This window comes from Perissodus microlepis, chromosome 20 (assembly GCF_051167445.1).
Source record: "Perissodus microlepis isolate ML-2025 ecotype Zambia chromosome 20, ASM5116744v1, whole genome shotgun sequence".
In the NCBI taxonomy this organism is placed as follows: Eukaryota; Metazoa; Chordata; class Actinopteri; order Cichliformes; family Cichlidae; genus Perissodus; species Perissodus microlepis.
In genome coordinates, this window is record NC_140480.1 from 28,996,015 (window position 1) to 29,017,296 (window position 21,282).

At 39.6% G+C, this 21,282-nt stretch overlaps 1 protein-coding gene across 3 annotated transcripts in view; it reads right to left on the minus strand.

Annotated features, from left to right (window-relative positions):
- The window catches only part of magi3a (membrane associated guanylate kinase, WW and PDZ domain containing 3a), a 105,289-nt gene that overhangs the window by 40,560 nt on the left and 43,447 nt on the right, over positions 1-21,282 (minus strand). The window lies entirely within an intron of this gene.

The following is a 21,282-nucleotide window of genomic DNA, read 5'->3' on the forward strand; positions in this document are numbered from 1 at the left end:
ATTGTGTCCTAAATTGGAAAACCTTCTTTTTCACACAACTGTAGGTAAATGTACATAGTATGATCCCTATCCGATCCCGATCGGAATGAAACCTATTAGTTATATGATTAAATATTTATTAAGCTCTATCATTAAAAATCCAGACGCATGGCAAAAGGCAAGAGCATAACATTAGCACTATTATTTCCTAGTAGGAACAGCAGTTTAATCCAAGTGTGGGGAGTGATCTGATTAAACATTAATTGGACAATTTTGTAGTAATAATTCAGATGCACTCACGACAAAAACAACCAAACAAAAAAAACAAAACAGGAACAGAACATTAGGATGGCTGTTTTTTAGAAGCAAAAGAAAAGGAAGCAAAGTCTGAGAAAGAAAGTGCAAGAAGAAGATTTACAGTTCTTCTTGGAGTGATGGAATATCATAGAGTACACAGAGAGATGAAGAGAGAAGAAAGAAACCAAGAGCAAAATCCCTTGTGCTTCTTTGCTACAGTTACTCTTCCACTGTGTGGTCTCAAGCTGTGTGTGGAGCATAAGTTTCTTTCTGAAGAAGGGACACGCAGGATGTGCTTTGAATACGTCTTCACTACCACTGCGGGCATCAAAGCTCATTCTCTCCACCACTGCTTAGCAGGGGGTAAACAATTAACCTGACGCTGCTGACTAAGGGAGTGAGCACAAGGATGTGATATCTACATCAATTGTCATGCCATTTGTTTTGTTTTGGGGGGGTTTTCTTCTTCTCAAAACAACACTTTGACTTTGATCAGAATCAAGTCTTGTATTATGCATCTGTCCCTTTTTCTTTGTGCAGCCCAAAATGCAGAAACGCAAGGCCAAGATGTGCCAATGTCTGCCAGAGTCTCTGACAGAAGTGGTGAAATCCAGCAGATGTCTTATCCAAATCAGGAAATGTTGACAAATCAAACACAAGTCATGCAGTAAATGACAGACTCCAAATGAGATCGACATTAAACTACTGTGGGGAGCTTAAGTCAGTCACGTCTTCCAGCAGAATATGTAAATAAGTAATTTTACAAATTGTAAGAGCGATTCTCTTGTTGGCTCATCTGCTCATACATATTTTGAAATAGTACTCTGCATCATTATTTTAATTAACAACTAAAACTCTTTTTTTGCATTCAAATGTATTCACTAATTTACAAAATACACACACATACAGACACATGTAGAAAATAAAATGTAGAAAAAAAAATCCAATTCTCATAATAGCAAAGAGAAATATTCCCATAGTGAAAGTAATGAATTTTTTGTGGCGCATCCTACACATCCCACACTCTGTAAGAGCTTTTCCAATTCAAGAAAAACTTGAACAATATTTTTATGACATTTTCATCTGGAAGTGTTAAAGGAGAGCCGAGGCAGCTGGGGAATAAGACAAAATAAAAACCCACCTAATTCCAAAATATTGTAAATTAAATTCATTGTTATTCATTCCCTAAGGGGATAAAACAAGTAATGCTAGGACTGCAGATCAGCAGGATAATGTTGTCTTAAAAAGTGGTGGTGAGAATATTTTTTAATAAAGCGTTTTGAATTTCTTGTTTACTGGATGCTCAACACAACTCAGTACTGTGGCACTGTGCTCTGCAGGAAGGCACAGGCAGGTTTTTGGAATTTTGGGGCTTCCAGTCATCCTTCATGTACCTGCTAATTTGCTTAAGCTGAAACGGTACCGTAATTGCAGCATGTCAGTGGTACAAGTAAGTGCTAAGGCATGGAGAAGCATGGCTATCTATTATGTAACTCTATAGACTTTTTATTGGCACAATGAATGTAAGGAATTTAGGTCAATGAAACAAAAGCTGCCTGGCTTTGAATACACAACAAAACCCCCACAAAAGCCACAAGCCTGCGGTCCATGTTCCCAGAAGCTATGAGAAATGAAAAACCCCAAATTCTAATAAACATAAAGAAAATACATCCCATCCCTCCCACTGGGTGGGGCTTTTATCAAGCTTGGGAAACCCACCCCAAATCTATTTTCACACAAGGCCTTGAAAGATCAACTGGTTTCAGTGTGGACAACAGAGGGTACTAACCGATACCACAGAATTCCCGCAACTATGTGTAGATACAACGCAGGGTCAACAAAAATCAATCTCTTTTTCTCTCTTGCACTTACACACAAACACATGCAAATTACCTCCACTGCCCAAAGCAAACTCCTACTCAAGAGCCTCTAACAGGGTAGCCTTTGTGGCCCGCCTGTCAGCTTGCGTTAGCCTGCCACATCATATCTCCAGAGACAGAAAGAGAATGAGAGAAAGGGGGAGTGCAGCGACTCTCAGCTTCCTGCTAGGTTACAAGGCAGCACATCACTGGCCTGCCAGGGTAGTAGTACGAGGCATGTGGGACACAATGGAAGCCTTTGTGCCTTGTCATCCGGCTATTAGGCACTCTCACACAGGGGGAGTGTAGGGGAGCAGCTGGGGAAAAGGGGAACTGCAGTTCAAGGATGGAGAATTATTAAAAACAAAGGGAGTGAAGGCGGACAAGGTGCACGAAGTGGGTGACGTTTGCACGGAGGATTAATGATGATGCATGGGAACACACATGGAAACCTACCATGCTTGTCTCATTTTCCCTTTTAATCATTGTTCAACCACTCCATGCATGCCTGTGCCGCCATTTCTGTGGAGATTCATCAGCCCTGGCAGATCCCCACGGGGCTCTTCACACCTATGTTTGAGATCACTTTCTGAATTGCTATCAGGCCTCCCTGCATCTCTCCTTTTTCTCTATTCCACTGCTAGCCACTTAACCTTTTATTTGCTCTAATAACAATCCTCTGCTTTCAAGGGATGTCTGCATCTACCTGTCGCTATAGTGCCTCTCCACCTGTCTTCTGCTGCGAGGATAAAGGCAAATACAAGCCAAGCCTTCTTTTTGTGTATAGCTGCCATTAGTTTTCAGGTCACATATTGAGGAGCAGGAGGACAGGCTTAGCAAATGGGTACACAACTTTTCTGCTTTAAAGTGCACAATGAAATTCTAAAGCAGAACAAATCCTTTGTAATGTACTTTTATTTAGAAATATGAGGTGCTTCGGATTTTTTTTAAAAACATAATTACAACAAAACAGAATAAAATCAAAAGCCTAGAAGCATGCTAGCAGCACTGAGACTGTTTCTACATAATCCTTCATCACAATGCTAACACAATTTAGCAGGTATAATGCTGACTATGTTCAATTTCTTAGAAAAACTGTGTTAAAATGTACCAAATCACACAACCAGCAAAGCACAGTTGAGGATGACAGTAATGGGTTTTTTATCTCGTCATTTTATCTCGCATCTCGTCTTGAAAGAAATAACACCATCAACTGAAATTTCATCTGGGGTAAAGTGTCTCACGACAATCCATCCAACAGTTTAAGACATGCCATTGAAAAAAAGATATAGGCTAATAATTTCATGTGCTGCCTATCGATTATCACTTTGATAGGCTTCATCTTCTAGTGACCAAAGTGGAACCAAGTCTAATAGTTTACATAGTATTTTAATCATCAGCAGACCAACAGATTAGATCATAGCCGTTAATCTGTTGTTCAGACTGGTATAATCATGAGAAAGAAGTTAGGTTGACTCAAAAAAAAAAAAAAAAAAAAAACTCTTGGCAAAATGAGAAACTTCAACTACAGAAACAAATAAGCTTCCAAACTTTGTACCGAGCACTCAGGTAAAACTATCCATCTTTGTTTGTCTTCTGCTAAAACCCTGCAGCTCGACTTGGCACACCAGCATGCTCTCGGTTCACCGGGGCCAAAACAATACACTTGCAATACAGATATTTACCCAGGCATCCAGTAAACAGGCAGTTAAATTACAATATGCTTGCATAGACACAATGCTCTTCCAAAATGAGAGAGGAAGCAATGAAGAGACGTCACCAGCAGGGGTGTCAGTGGGCATCTAATGAGGCAATTCTCTGACAGTAGTGCAGCTCCAGAAATGGTGAGAAAGCCCCTGCCATCTGCTAATTACCACCTTGTTAGGTTCATTTGGCAACTTGGGACAATAGAATGTCCTGCCTCATTCTGTATGACAGGCAGACAGAGGAATCACCAGATTTTTGGAAACACGGTTGTCTATATTTATACTAAAAAGGTAGAGGAAAATGAAATAAACACTTACGGCTCATTTTGGTTTCCCTTTAGAGAGCAACAGGCATACACACATGGTGGGTTTTGCACCAGTGGGCTCATCTTTCAGTGTCATGTCTGCCCAATCAATGTGACATGAATAAAACCAGCATTTCTCCTTAAACACCCTTCTTTGAAGTTGGAGAGGTGTGGATTGTTTCTTGTTTTAGACCAAATCTTTCGCTCGTGTGGCCACTGTTTAAGCTGAGAGCTGTACTTTAATTGGCTAGAAAAGGGAGTCTGTGTGAAGTCAATTAGTGCTGCAAAGCTCAAGTGATTAATTGTGGATGGAGGAACACTTTGGGATGAAAAATGTTAGATGAAGGAAATCAATGTCCCCAGTAGCCCTTCTCCCTTCAGGTTAGATAGATCTCTCTTGAAATCCAATTAGTGGCACCATATCTTAACATAAGGTCAGACTGCACATTGTGGGTGTTTTGGCTGTAAAATAACTAATGGCCAGGTCAGAGATCTTTTTAGACAAGATACATGTTTCAGTTTTAGTATTTCAACGTTTAAAATCAAGACTTTACAGAATGTTGAATGACAGGATTTATCGGCGGTAAGTATCAAATTCCTATTGATAAGAGAATTGGAGGAAATGAGGTGCTGGAGAAGGGACTCATGATATTATGTGAGCTTGGTGTGCCACAAGGACAGCAGCATTATCCCTGCACCCTTGGCAGAAGTAAGCAATGAACTCTTTTAGCAGGTAATTGAAAGGAATAGTCATGCTACAGATTGAATGCGGACTTAATGTTATAGGTTTATTATAGTCAGTGTAATAATCATCAGTGCACTTGGCAGTAGACACAGATGGTCTCCCAAAGCACTCGGCATTCAGAAATGTATTCTTGGATTCGGGTGGCTTACTTGCAGTTGTTGGCTGACTGTACTAAATATCCATTACTTACATGTTTGAGATGAAACTGGCTTAGTGCAGTCTTGGCTCATTTAACAGTCTACACCTATTATATTGATACATAGAGCATGTGTGCATGCCATATCAAAACTTCAGTGGAGCCAGTCAGTCTGTGTAGTACGGTGTGATGAATTCTTGCCAAATGAGGTGACTTCACATTAATTCAAAGTACCCTGTCCTCCCCAGTCAATAGTTAACCACATGCAATAAAAGTAACAAGCATTTTTTTTTCCAGGCAGTAAGAAGTGACCTTGAAATTGTCCTTTCACACATACACACACACCTATCTATCGATCTATATCTATCTATCTCTATATCTATATAGATATTTATAGATAGATTTATACACATATACATACACGTATACATACATGTATACAAAGCTACAGGCAAGCCTTTTTGGTTGCCTTTTGATTCTTAGCTGAGGCAGGGGGGCTAAGAACAGTCACAGTCACCTGACAGTCATCAGAAGCAGGTCTTCTCTTCTCTCCTGTCCTATCCCCTTTCTGTGATATGGAGCAGACTGACAGATTATGGCATTAAACTCTCCTTCACCCAGTATTTATCTCCAGCCACTTCTCTCAGAAAATGATTTCTTGGCCCTGCAGTCTGTCAGATCCACTGCAACTCAGTTGACACACCCACCTCTACTACCTACATGTGCATCAGCTATTGGAGGTCATCCATACCAAAATCTCCTGGGAACAAACAGCTGTCCTGTATCATATTAGAGATGCATTTGCTGCTGAACCAATATAACTTTTGATTACAGGTTATATTAGTTTGGTCCACACAGAAATAGCTATTGTTATATCACCTAATCCTACCTATGATTGGTGTTTCATGGTTTCACAGACAGCTTATTTTGAAGTTATCCAGTGATATATGTTGCCATGTACTTCAGCTCAGGCTTTTGTACAGATAATCATGGTTCCCAGAGGATGTATCCTAATCACTTTCGAGATTCACTGACTTTTCCTAACACCTATGGCAGAAAGCCATGAAATTTGTTTCAGATATTTGTGATTCCCACAGGATGTTTTTGGTGTAACCATGACTTTTTAACACAGTGGCAATATTATATAAAAACACATATTTTCCTTAACCCTTTATAACAAACGTAGGTCCCAGCAGCCTTAGCTTTACTTCCTGTTCTGGGCTAATTAGTAAATGCTACAATTCTTCCATTGTGGGAGGATATACACTATGTTAGCAATATCACAGTGAGCACAACATTAACATTGAAAACAAAGCAACACTGTGTCGAAGTACAGCATGACAAAGCTATCATTGTGGCTGCAGACAGTCTTGTCACTTCAACTGATTACATCATGGTTTAAGCACACAAAAAACTGCATTACCATTCACACCATGTAAACATTGGAATTTCTTACATTCAGCTTTGGATTTTAAGAAATTGATGTCCATTTTAAAAGATCATTTCACATCAGTACAATACCAGTTGACATAAAGTTATATCTCAATTAATGGCATAATTTTACTGGAATTCAGAAAGCTATTAACCAACACATAATGTACTAGTACTAGTACCAGTGGATTCTCAAATCCCAGTTCAACACCAAAAGAAATTATTTATCCCATGAACTTAAACCTTATTTATGTATTTATTGAAGAATTCATGTTTAAGAAGTTTAAAAAGTTAAATCACCAGCACAGTGATTGCAGACCATTTATTTAAAATGCTAATCTTATATTTTGTTTACAGAACAGAGACTGAAATGTTAGAGTTGCTGCCGTGTAACCTACTAACATTACTGCAAATAACGTAAATTTCAGAATAACATAAGAAGGATATGGTTGAATGTTGAACTGTGAATTCATTTACTTTTAATTCTATGAGCAGATTTGGATGTTGATATTTGGGGGGCTTTGCTAAACTGGAAGAATTTCTTCCCTTTGGCTGAAAAGCACACCTTGAGTGAATAAATCATCACCTGCCTCGGGCTGCCTTTATGAGTCAGGTGAGTGACGGCGTTATTGTGGCAGCTGCAGTTAATTGTCATCTTCCTCATACACTACAGTTTTTGCAGTGTCTGTGGGTGTCATTCTTCTTCAGCAAGTAATGAAAGACTAGGATGTGCTGCCCCCCTCAGTTCCTGAAGAACTGCATACACTGCCTACAGTACCTAATGGTACAGAAGAAAGAAATTGGTACCATTGTGTTTTCAGAATTTTAGTATCAAAAAGGAGAGTAAGTATCAGTTTGGGATACCTAAGGTACTTTAAGGCTAATCAGTAGATGTTACTTAAATTGCAGTGTTAAAAGGTACAGCTTTTGTAAGTATGTCTGTGAAGGTTCTCAGTCATCCAGGTCATTGTAGTCTAAGGAGCTTGGAAAGAAAATGACTTTTTTAAGTTTCTTGAAGACGTTTCACCTCTCATCTGAGAAGCTTCTTCATTTCTAAGAGCAATTGGTGGAGAGTCCCAGATTTGAAGCCCTATGGGAGTGTTCCCAAGAGGGTCATGGATCTCCTATTGATCCTCTACCTAATCACACTTGAAGACGAGCCAAGGTGTGAAAACAGGTGTGGGTCACAATCAGCCAAGGTTTCAGGTGAACCCATTGTGAAGCCTAGCCCCACCCTATCATGTGATTTACTGAAGTCAAAGGGCCCTGGATGTGAGCGGGCATCAAGGCATCTGGGAAGGGATCTCAAAACTGGATTATAGATGGCAGACAGTTGGCGTCTTAAACTTAAAGAAGTCCAGACGCTTTACTTTCCAAGCTTCTGTAAGTGCACTTTTTACTTTTTTATCACTCTGTAGAGTGAATCTTACACCGAGTTCAGTGTACTGGCCAAAAGCCTATGGAAAACACTGTGAGGACCTCCTTTCACAAAGCTTCAGAGAAAAGCAGGGAAGAAAAGTCAACAACGGCAAACTTTTAACAAGCTGTAGAGACCTCCATCGTCCACTACAGAAGAGGACTCAAGCGTGCTTTTCCAAAATTACTACCAGGCAGCAGACCCATACAAAGATGACAGCAGGAGAAACAATGCATGGAAAAAGGAAGAAAAGAACAGGTTTTTAAACAAGGTGTCATTTAGAAACTTGTTTGTTTTGATAGTTTTCATCTTCATTTCTACACAGCACTTTTACTCTGAATGCACAGCTCCAAAATTCTTACAGTGACTCAACGAGGGTTGAGGCACTCAAATAAAATTCTAGATAAAAATACAATGCACAACAGAATGAAGGTGTGTGTGTGTGTGTGTGTGTGTGTGTGTGTGTGTGTGTGTGTGTGTGTGTGTGTGTGTGTAGGTGTGTGTGTGTTAAAAAGAGAGCCTTCAAACACATTTCTTCCTCGACCCATTATTCATCTTGCTGATCTACTATGTGGAGGCCAGAAAAGAAGTAGCTCCCTTCTGCACGCTACATCATCAAAAAGCCTTCTGCTGTTTGCTATCTTTGCAGTTTGAAACCTCCGTCTGTCTATCCACACACAGACACACGCATACGCCTATTATAGGCCCACACAACCCACAGACAAACAAAAGTGCTCCCTCGCACTACACGTGAGCATGCATGTGCGCACATGCACTCTAACAAATAATAGCTTCCAAAGGGGTTTAATGAGAAACAAGAGATCAAAGACCAGAACAATCTTTCTCGCCCCATCTCTGGGATAGTCATCGCTACATCTCGCCGCATGGAGAGGGAGACAAAGGGTTTCATTGTCATCAGTGGATCAGAGAGAAATGAAGAAGCGACAAGAGGAGAGATCGGTCAGCTTCCTATTGAAAAATGGGAATGAGAGGGACCAGATGGAAGGATTCTCATACAGATCTAGGTGGTCAAAACAACAACAACAACAGTGGTGGATGTTGCAAATACATGTATGTGATTTGCACCCTAACAATTATCAAGCTCCACCAACCACAGACATTTACGATTACAGGAGGAACTGGCGTACCAAAAAAATCCACAACAGGTAAAGGACAATGCACAAGATTTCCTAAAGTTGTAAAACACGTGCAATCTGTTTCTGCTTCAGAATGCACCAAAGCGGCAAAAGTAGCATCTGCAGCTCTACGGATTATAGTTCTACAGAGCAAGTAAAGTGATGCACTCTTAGCCTCAATAACTTGGGCTGTCACTGACAATATGCTCCCTGATGCATCAGGGAGAACCCCAGGGAAACAAAAAGTCTCTCCGTCTTTTCTCCCTTTCTCTCTTTCTGTCTGACACACACACACTGATTTTGATTTTCATCAAAGAAAAAAATTCTACAAGTACTCTAAACATGTGGCAATGAAATATATCAGACGCCTAACATTTTGTGTGATCGTGAGAATGTGGTACAAGAATTATTTACAAGGGATGTGTCATGACAGAGGAATTTGCCAAGTTCCTAAACTCTGGACATTTGGTGATGTGAGATTTCGTATGTTTGCATACAGTGTGTATGTGCGTGGGTGTGTGTGCATGCGTAAAGTTTGCCTAAAATGCCCTGGGTAGTCAGCAGTGATGTTTCGCATGTCTGCTAATAATATGCACAGCCAAGCAGAAGGTGTTTTGTATTGGAAAGCACCGCCCGAGGAGCAGCAGTTGCTGATTTGATGTGTGCATCTTGTTGCTTGGCTGACCCAGATGCTGTCTCGAGTCTCGACTCACATCTTCAAATGGCATGTTGCTGACACGGACACACACACCAGAGCTGTATCTGCATACATTAGTGCTGAATCAATTACATTTATTAGTCAGTAAGTAATTACTCAATAATTATGAAAGCTATTTAAAAAGGGAGAGTACCAAGAACTAGGTGGTCTTTTATAATGGAAAGACGCATTTTATTTTTTATGCTTCATGAAATTTTGACCTCTTCTGAAGTCTGTAGACTTTTATTAACATTGAGTAAGCAATTATGAAGCCTCAGAGGCGATTCTGCATAATGAGTACTTATGATTTAGTTATTTTAAATATTTTGATGTGCCTTTGTCTGCTCTTGAGAAGGATTTTTAATGAAGAATAAAAACTCATAAGAGTATTTGCTACTTAGCAAGCAATTTAGTCGCGACTAAAGCAAAACCAGTCGATACTGGTCCTTAGCTGGCTGATCAGTGCATCCCAAGTAAACTTCCTCAATTGAGGCAATCATGTGACATGCCGTAAAGCTTCATAACAACAATTAAAAAGAACTTTTGCTCTGGTCATAAGTGATTATAACCACATGTTTTACTTAGACACATGAAAATGCAAACTCAGTTTACTGTAACCTCTTCATGTACATCACTATGTCCTTGACTGCACCTTCACTCTTCTTCATCAGCATGTGCTGTCATAAGTAGCTATGGCTAAAAAGCAATTCCAGGTCCGGGGAATGATGTATCCACTATTTCTGGCAGACAATCACAACCTGATCCTTGTCGTCCATCTCCAGGAGGCTATGCTGGGAGGGTGTGCATGAAGAGAAACCACTCTCCTACATTACTGTCATTTATCATGTGTAGCAGCCTGGCTGCAGAACAGGACACTCACCTATCACTGAAATGAGTCAGCTAGTTGAACTTCAGTAATCTTAGCCCACCGCTCATCTTCCATCACTTATACGTGCGTTTGAGGTGTGCATACGATGTGTGTGGAGGATAATTAGAATGATGGCGCAAGGTTGTTGCACTTAAGTTACACCTACACAAGTGTAGGTGTAACTTAAGTGTAGTCATGCCTACAAACATCACTTGGCCACTAGATACAGATAATTCATAGACTAAATGTTTGTAACTCTTTGAAGACACACGAGGGGCTACTCAATAAACCTGGTGTATGCCCTGGGAGGAGAGGGCAGCCACATCAGTCACTCAAAGCAGATGAAAAGGTTATAGCAGCCAGATGCCAGCGAGCAGATATGAAGAGAATCAGAGAGGCAAAACCTCCCTACAGCTGCTGAATGTCAACTAAATATTTATCTCATGCCATTTTTGAGGCCGTCTCTGATTTGTATTCTTTCACTTCCACATAGCAGACATTGATTATGTTTAATAAATAATTCCTCCACATGACCGACAGACTGATGGATTAGGCATGATGGACCGTGGTAGGGTGGGGCGAACTAGAGCATATCAAAGTCAATATCTGTGTCCACAATGTCGTCACACAACCGACAGAAGTAGAGGTTGGCTGAGTCTGCCAACACTGTCTCTATAAACACTGCAAAGTATGTGGGGAGATCACAGTGTAAGAGGTGGGATCAAAAGGTTCTGAGACTGTTCCTGTTGTGCACCAGTAGAGCATGGCGTGATCATACACATGCAAAAATAACTGCGCTGGGATAGAACCATGAATGACCTCATTAACATCTGGATCTGCGTTTCACAGATTTTTGTGACCAATTTCAGGTGCTCGTTTGTCTATAAAGATCTGTATAAACAGGCCTGGGATGACCTTCATGTTAACGGCGAAACAATTGTGTGCACAGTTAGTCTCCAAGACAGATGAAGAGAAATACGGACCATGACCATCATTTGAGATTTAAAAGGTTACCCACCACGAATTTATGGGTCCAATAGCCAAAAAAGAGTCATAATGTAATCTTATGTAATGTCATAAACGTTTGGCGTAACTGACTTGAACTGTTATACATGCCTTTATATAAACTTCTACATATACCAACTTTATAGGCTCACCACCCTTTTCCTAGACACTGGTTTAGCTCCAAGCAACTTGCATGTGCACACTGTATGGATATGTGTGTATATGCATCTGTAGGTAAGTGTCAGACAGGGGGAACGCACATGAACAAATGCTCTGAAAATATGTATTCAAAGCGCTCCCTATAGGGCGCTTTGCAGTGGGACAGAAAGAGGCTAAGACCATATACCGAAAAGAAAACATACGTGTTTGTCAGATCCACCACCAAATATCATAAGCTGAGCCCTGAGCCACTTTATTAGCATCTTGAAGGTGCTTTCTGTCAGGCAAACAGTGCACACGGAGAGCATGACAATAATGACACCCAGCCTGAGTGAGTGAGTCATGATGTTGTGTAGCTCAGGGACTGATCCAGTCAGAACTGATTTAATAGAGGCGAGTCATCTCCCAGTTGATATATACAGTTGGTCTCTGTTATTAATATTATGTCACAGAGATAGCTTGCCAGAACATTCCAGTGGGGGGAGGTGGGAATTTGTTAGATGATTCTTTCCATGTGAGTTTTCCAGCTAACACACAGCTTTGTTCTCAGTCGTACCAGTTTGCAGTAACACACAAACTAAGGCTAGATCATCCCTCTGAGAGCTAAACCTTACAAACTACGGCGTGATTTCAATAATGACCTATTGGGTGAAGGGTGAGTCAAAAAATCTAACTGATACAGCGGGCCAACATGGACCACACACCCCCTGTGTTATTTCAGCTAAATGTTAAATGCTGGAGGACACGACGACCCCAACCACAACACACCAACATACTCCCACTGACTCTCAATCATAATTATCTGGCTTTTTTTTTTCACAGACGATCTTCTGAAGCATCCAACCGAAGATGTGCAACGCGAACATTACACATGGTTAACCTAAGGTCAAGAATGTGGAAGGGAGGAGTTTAGGAAGAACACAGTCATGGTGACGGTTAAAAAATGTTTATGTTTGCAGGTCCATATGTAAAAGGTATACTCCTGTGTCCATCTTCAATGCGCCCTTGCACAGCCTGAGTTGGAAATGTGCTGTGATGAATTTGGAGACAAGCATTCCTTGCTTCTTTTGTGCTCTCCTCACACACTCCTCAATGTTTCTTTTGACAGCTGAAAGCTTCGCCATCTCTTACCGTGGAGAAACATGTCTTACGCTGAAACAAAACAACTCTGCTCTTGTGTTTCAAGTGCTATGAAAAACAAGTTTGGTGCTGGCAGCACTGAAGGGGCAGAGAGAGAGAGAAACCGTGTGACGGTGCAGAGTGAAGGCAGGAAATCCACTTTAGTGTGGATACCACCAGCCTTACTTTTCTTTACCTTTGATTTTTTCCAGTCTTCAGTCTTTGAGCCCAGAGCACAGGGGAGCTTAAGTTAGGGAACTTATTTCAGTCTTAACTTAAGAGCTCTATAAGTGGAAAATAGCAGTTATTATCCATCTGCTTGAAAAACAAAAAGCACAAAAGATGATTTTTGGTAATTAAATCTTTAAAAACCATCTCTGAGAGAAAAAAATAAGACCACACGCTGCAGCATATTGTTTGTCACATCTCCTTATTTAACATTTTACTTTAACTTTTTGGTTTCCATTTAAAGACAAACACTTAACAATGTAACACTGGAGAAGTGAAATGCAGCATGGAGGTGGAGTGTCACTCATTTCATGGGTGGGTGGAGGGCGGAGGAGTAGATGCAATACCGCCATTTTTGTTTGTGAACTCTTCACATGTAACAGAACAGCCGATTACGGACAACAATCCCAGACTGAGAGAAATCCATTAGGCATAATAACTAAAACAGGAAGCGCCTTTATTGGAGCACACATCCCAGAGAGTGAGGAGAATGAGGATAGCAACCATTTCTGAAGACAATGATAAATTTAATTAGCAGCGTGATACAACTGGAGGGAGATTCATACCCCTCTGTATGGTAATCCGCTTTCCCTGAGAATATTTCTGAACAGGATTATAAACGGAGGAACAAGCAAAGAGTTGGCAGCAGGATGAGGACCAGGCTCTGTGGCAGGACATCGTTCAGTTGATGCTGGGTTTTCCATTAGAGGGCAACTCACAAGAGGCTACTGCCAGCTGTCTGGGATAGTAGATTAAGTGAATCATTATGAAGCCCTATAGGAAGCCAGCACTCATGTCAGATTTGAGGAATCCAAATGGGACAACAAAAATGATTTAAATTGCGTATCCTCAGCAAACAGTATGTAAAACCTGACCACTCTCATACGGTGCAAACATTCTATTTACATACTTTTATACACATATAAATATATTAGCTCTTCACCTCAGGGGTTCACGTTGCTTTCAGTGTGACTGACAAGTTTGCCAGGAAGCAAAGGTGCGCGGTCTATTAGGGCCGATGAAGAGACAGCATGCTTTTGCAGCACAAACCATAATTTTCAATTATAATAGTGGATTAATGGCAATCAGCACACCCAGGTGGTGTCTGTGATTAGCTAATCTACAGAAGCATGCATAATGACATCTGTTCCACTCCAAACCTCATGCTAGCCTGTTGTGGTTAACATTCTGTAGCAAGCAAGGGATTGGGAGGAAGAGGAGGAGGGGAGGTGGATTTATTTCTGAGAAAAAAATAATTATTAGAAAAGTTCCCTAAATTTTAAGACATCAAAGGTAAGGCTAAAAGTCTATAACTTCACTAGGACCCCCCCCCCCCCAATCAATATACATAGGAGGGAGAACACAGAGGTCAATTACAAGCTAAATTGGCTCTGTTGGAATAGACTACATCACACAATATTTTGGCCTTCTCTGCCCCAGTAAATCCCCACTTGGGAAACGCCTGCATATGTGCAAAAATCAAACTTTGTCACTTCAAAGACATTCTGCCACTTAATCAAGGCACCACTAAGCCAGCCCAATTATGCATTTTTTTCCTCTTTTCAAACCATTTCACTCATAAATGGACAGACAAAGTTAAACGCTCACAGCCAATCTTCTTAATAGTGAGGGAGGAAAAGCTGAAACCAGGCGCTAATTCAGAGGAATAAATATACTGTCAATTAGCCAGCAGAGGCGGTGAAGGAAACACCATTACAGAGCAGTTCTCATCACGCAGCCCTGCTCAGACTGAAGCATCACTCATTGTTGTGTTAACGACTTTTAACTAATTGTCTCTAGTTCTCAGGGCTGCTTTGACTTTGTTCACCATCTTTAGATCAAATGCAATGAAACAGTCCCGTACGTGCACTGACAGTGCAATTAACCCACTAAGAATTTTACAAGGCTTGAAGCTCTCTTCAATTTATGGTTCACTTCACTTATTATGGAAAGGCTTTTGACCCCTTGACTTCTCCTATTCTAGAGTACAGCAGAGAGTGTGGACTGTCTCATTCATAAAATGACATTATAACTGAAAATTAAGCATACTTCAGCTCCGGTTTCTTCAAACGCAGTAATTATATAGACTTCATTTAGCAGGTGTCAGGATTCAAAGCCTTTATGACTACTGTTTTATTTAGTCTTAATTAGTAAGATTTAATTGGTTTTAGTGAAAACAACAAATAAATAACACAGCAGCGACAGTAAAGGGGTTAAATTAAGCAACTAAAAACCTAGAAAAAATGTCTGTGATGTGATAAAGCTGTATGTAAAGATGTTATTCAATACATGGAAAGCCAGGAGAAGAATCTGGAAACAGGACAGGCAAAACTGTTAACAAGGCCAGATGTTAAGGTAGCTGATTTGTCCAAGACCAAAGTGGAACAGAGTTTCATAAAGCTGGAAGGGAAAGGAAAGCATATCTGTCAGTCACCAGCCAAGATATGGATGAAATACTGCTAATCTCACTGAAAGATCTTAAGACAGAGACATCACATACTGCTCCTAGAGAAAATATGGCTAACTGGATTTTCATATTACTCCTAACACATGGGTTTTACAGTTTGGACAAAAGCCAAATTAAGTGGGGAAGCACTCTACTCTCCTAGTGCTAACGATGGAAATACAGAGGGAGATTAATGAGTTCCCTTGTTGCAAGGCTATCCCATTTTAGAGAGCTAGAAGTGCTCTCTTAAAGAGGGGCACAAAAAAAACTAGAACTACGCAGACAGACCAGCCGCTCTGTAAGCTGAACTGTAACATTAACATGCCCATAATGTTATTACAACCCCGTAATAAGCTAATGCATATTTATAACATTAATTCATCCATCCATTCAACTGATTTGGGCTTGTGCTTATCCCAAGAGCAAGAGAAGGGGTACCACCTGGACAGGTTGCCGGTTCATCGCATTTATGCTTTCATTCACACCTTAGAATCACCACCTGACCCAGAGGAAACCCGAATACTCAGACAAAAACCATGCACGTACAGGGAGAATAAACTTCACACAAAAAGGTTGGTCTCGCCAGCTGGTCTGCAGACTGAAACCAAAGACCTCCTGGCAGTCTGTCACCATCAGATGACAGTAATACTCACTGTTCCATCTGTGTACAACATATTGTCACATATTGTATTGCTATCAAAATATAAATTATCCTCATACTAGAATGTTGTTAAAAGTATAGAAAAAAAACTTTTGAAGAGGAATAAATAAAACTTATACTTCAGACTGAAAGTCAAGAAAACCTATCAAAGCAAGGCCCCAGAGCTATAAGACACACACTGACATGAAGTTGTCTTATTGATAAGTTGGATTGCAGTTTTCTTTTATGATCCCTGGGTCAAATAAAAAACTGCAAAGAAAAGGATCCCTCAGACTGATAAAGCACAGAGGAGATAAAAAGATTGCTTTAAAAGGAAAAATAGACACAGGTTGTAAACACTAACAACTGAGGGAGCAGCATTGCTATTCTCTAAATGTTGTTTGTCTGGGGCCATGCCAGGAGATGAAACAGCCAGTGATTGATGCCACTTATATTTGTCCTCGCCTCCTGCCCCTGGCACAGTCACACTGAGAATGTTTTCAAATAAACATAGGCTCAGATTTATGATATTGGGGCAGTGTTATTAAAAATGACAAAAGTGGTTTCAAGTTTTTGCATGAAAGAAATCGACACAGTAAGACAAGAAAGAAAATGGATCTATTTAATTCTGCAAGTCGGTATTAAGTCCAGCTTGCTTTAGAATGAGAATAATAATAAAGAAGAAAAAAATATATAAAATTAAAAACAAATATTGAGTATTTACACGTTCAGCGCTATGACATCATTATCTGTAAAATCCTGCCTACCAACACTGCATAGATTCATCAAAATCCACATGGCATTTAGCTGTTTGGCATGCTATCTGCCTTCAAGCTCCATATCAATATTGGATGCTGTGCACAGAGCAAGAGATTCAGTATACTGCAAAGCTGTCTGATAGAGCAAAGACAAAGAAAAAAAAAAAGAAAGGAGCAAATCAAAATACAGATGTCAGAGCTGGCTGTCCATTTAATTGAGAAAAAGTAAGTCCTCAGTCACTTGTAAGAAACAGCCTTCAAGTACATCAGAGTTGTGACGTCAGATTCGTGCCAGATTGGTTTTCAGTGGTTTCATTACCAGGCGTAATTCAGGTCTCACAGCTGTTTGTGAGACGAAAGAAAGTAAAGCAATCAGTAGAGAGAAAAGCATCAATCATACTGATACCTTCTGGGTTTTTCTATTCTGGAACTGTGTGGGTATACTGCGCAGGTTGTTTTGTCAAGAAGTAAAAGCGTTGTCACACAGTTCTTCATTCAGCTGGGAATATATTGTTCTGCTGTTGTGGGACGGGCCTTCTTTTTTTTAACTCTATCCTGAACAGGGAGTGTATGTTAAAAAATAAGAATAACATTTGTTTTAAGGTGAGTTGTGTTTTCCTAAATCCCCAGTGCAAACACATTTCTGGAATACGACTCAATCAGCAACAATGACAGACTGTAGCTTTGGCAGTTTGACTTAGGCAGAATTGTAAGATTCATATGTGGAATTACGCCTACTTTCTTTTCAACGGCGGAATAAAACATACTTTTTAAACTGCTTTAATGTGAGTGTAACTTGGCTCTTTAACCCAATAAGAAAGTTCTTGCTTTGGGTGTAGTCACATTACTGTCAGAGACAGAATACCTAAGATTAAAAGTAAATTACGACATTTTAAAAAAGCCAAAGGCAAGAAACAAACTATAGTAGGTGCAAACTAAGGGTCAGGGGCTGTACAAACTGTACAAACACCTTTTTTCAGACCTTAGACCTTTTTTCACAGGGCACATGTAGACTTAGTCATTATTAATGCTCCTGCTATTAAAATGTCACAGCTAAGCTTTAACAGAGTGACACTGATACAACCCACATTTTCATATATTTACATATGTATATATATACACACACACATATATATATATATATATATATATATATATATATATATATATATATATATATATATCTATATATATCTATATATATATAAAATTAGAGTATTAATAACAACAATAATAACCAAAGAGTAATGCTGTTATTTGCTTTATGCTGTTATTTGCTTCATGCACAAATGATGGACAGACAAAAATACCGGCAGTGGCCAGTGCTACCTCCTATTAGGTACAATATGGCAAAGACTTGAAAATACTAGGACAATTTCAGAACACTTGACCTTGATGTCTAGACCATTGAGATTCAAACTTGTTCAAGATTTGTGTAGATGCACCTATGGTATGAATTTAAAAATCCTAGGTGACTTCCTTCTTGAGCTATCGCGTTCACAAAATTTTCTGAAAACTTGACCTCTGACCTTGATCTTGAGGTCAAGGTCACTGAGATTGGAACTTTGCTGAGATTTTAAGTAGATGCACTTATGGCATCAGTTTGAAGATCCTGCATCGTCTTGTTCTCGAGTTGGTGCATTCACAAATTCATGTGTCCACCCCGCCCGCCTGCCCGCCCGCCGGTGTGACGACAATACCCCATCAGCCTCTTTCAGCTTAGTGGTCAAAACTTTTCAAACATGCCTGTGTTTAGCTCCTGTGGAGCGAGAATAGAGAAAAGAATTCAAAAGGCTTGAAAAGCAGAGCTATAATATCAACTTTCATTTTTATTGCACAAAAGGAGAAGAATGTAACAGCAAAGTGCAAACTGTGTGAGTGCCAGAAACATCCACCGATACTTTGATGAAGAAGACACTAACATAAAGCTAATTAAAAAGAACTCCAATTCAGAATGGTGTTAAAGCTGAATGAAAGATGAGGGCAGACAAGCAGCCAACAAACAGTGAAGTGGCACTGCAGCTTCCATTTCTACCTTTTCCTGTTCCTACAGAAGAGTCACCGTAGCCAGGTTTGAGTTAATATTTAAACACTAAAAGAAAGATTCTGTGTCCTCAACTGAATAGGGATTTGTGGCAGTGTGTCAGCATGTAGCCTAAGGTTTATATTGCTAACTGGTAATTATATGACAGTGCATCTCATGCCATAATGTGGAGCGACGCAAAAAGTTATATTACAAGTAGTGTAGTGTAAGTATTTACTTCTTACAGTTAATGAGTAATGTAGCAAATTACTTTTTAAAGAGTAAAGATAAATATGTAATACTTCCTTTTGAGTGACAACCTCAACACTGACCAGTAACAACAAACAGACACTGATGAAGTCAGACACAGCATGAAAAGAAGGCTCCGGGCTGGAGTTGGCATTGAAAAGGGTTTCTGCAGATGTTCATAAAATAAAATAAATACTGCACCTTGTATGAGAGTTGCCAGTTGGATTGTTATAGTATATCAGCTGAGCCATCAGCTGGCGTGGACCTACTGGAATTGTGCTTTAGCTCAACTTTGTGGTCTGTTTGAAATAATGTTATCATTAATTAGCTGAGTCAGCTGAGTTTTAAGATATATTTTTTAAATAAATGAAAACAGGGAGAATTGTTTTAAAGAAGACAAAACAACAGACAATGAACCAGAAATCTTTGGAATTTTATGTAAGAGTTTATCCAGTTACTGTGCCCATTTTTACCACATACACAACCACAGATGTGGATGTTGTGTCAATACAGTACAAAAACTGCGTGCAATGAAGATCTCCAACAAGAAAATAATTTATACAGTAGTAGCCCAAATCCTTAGAGTTTAGATGTACTCTTAATGCTACATTGATGATGTAACTGTAAGCAACAATTTCTCTGAGCTACAGAAACTCCATAAGACATCAAACTGTCAATATGACTCCTGCGATTCATTCGAACCGCAGGCTGACCAAGGTCTTGACGTAATATACAACCATATGGACTCATTTCTCCTGGCTGTATATAGTAGAATGATTGATGCTGGAGTGGATGTAAATAATACACAGTGGAGAGTCTGTTGATGCACTTGAGGTCAATCAGACAACCCACATGCTTATAAAAAGGCCAAGATAACATCTAACTGCCCTAGAAAGCTTGCACAATGACACTCCAATGCCAAAATAACTATCTGGATGAGAACTGCAAAAGACCTTAAATTTCAGGCTTTAACATCCCCAGGTTGTTAGAGTTTTCAGCGTGTCATACTTTGCAGGGGATAATTTGAGGGCAGGTCACATATAGCAAAAGATAACACCCTTCAAGCAGTCTCTTAAACAGGAGACTGAAGGTGCCCCTGGAGATTTTAGTAAATTTTCCTCTTAGGAAAACAGGCCAGTGACAGTTTGCGAGTATTCTGAGTGTTTCCCTATAGGAACCAACAGGACATTACAAGATACAAATAACCATTTGCAGCATGACAATGTAGCTCTAAGAGGTGGACATGCTGAGTAACCTACATAGAAAAAGCATTGACTGGCTTTTAAGAGGGGAAAAAGATAGTGAAGAAAATAATTAGCATGCTATAATTGAGTTCAAGCAGCTTTTGTCTGTACTATGAAAAAGATGAAAACTCTACTGTTCATTTTCAGCCAAGTTTTGGTTAATAATGTAACAGAAAAGCAAGAAATGCACAATGCACGAGTGCCATATGGTTTAACATAACAACGATCTCTTAACAGGAGAACGATAGACAAACTAGTCTATATAAAAGAAATGTACTTTTTTTTTTACTGCAAATTAATAGTGCAAATTAGGCAGCAGCAGGCATAAGAACTGTAAAAGGTCACAAACAAAAAAAACTTATTTTTCTTACCTGTCAGTGTCACAGTCGATTGTTCATAGATGAGGAGCCACATGGAAAAAAACAAAACAAAAATAAAATAATGTCAAACATGATTTGACAAAATGCATCTAAACACAATTTAATTTAAATTCTATAACAAGAAAATCCGATGGGAAATGTATATCAGCCTGCAATAATATAAAAACATCACCCTATCCAAAGCTGATACTTAAAGTACCACTGACACAGAAACACATATGCAACATTGCACTCCAAGAATAACAATAGTCCAAGTGTTAGTATTTGCTAAGTATTATACTTAGATGGAGACAGTTTAATAAATGTGCCCTGTGCGTAGGTACACATTCGTTACAGTAAACTGGCAGGCTGACATCAGTTACACATAAATTGGAATGTGCATGTACAGTATTAAAGGTGCCCTGAAAAATATCCACTTGATCAAAAGCAATTCAGGGTACCTCTGAGTAATATTG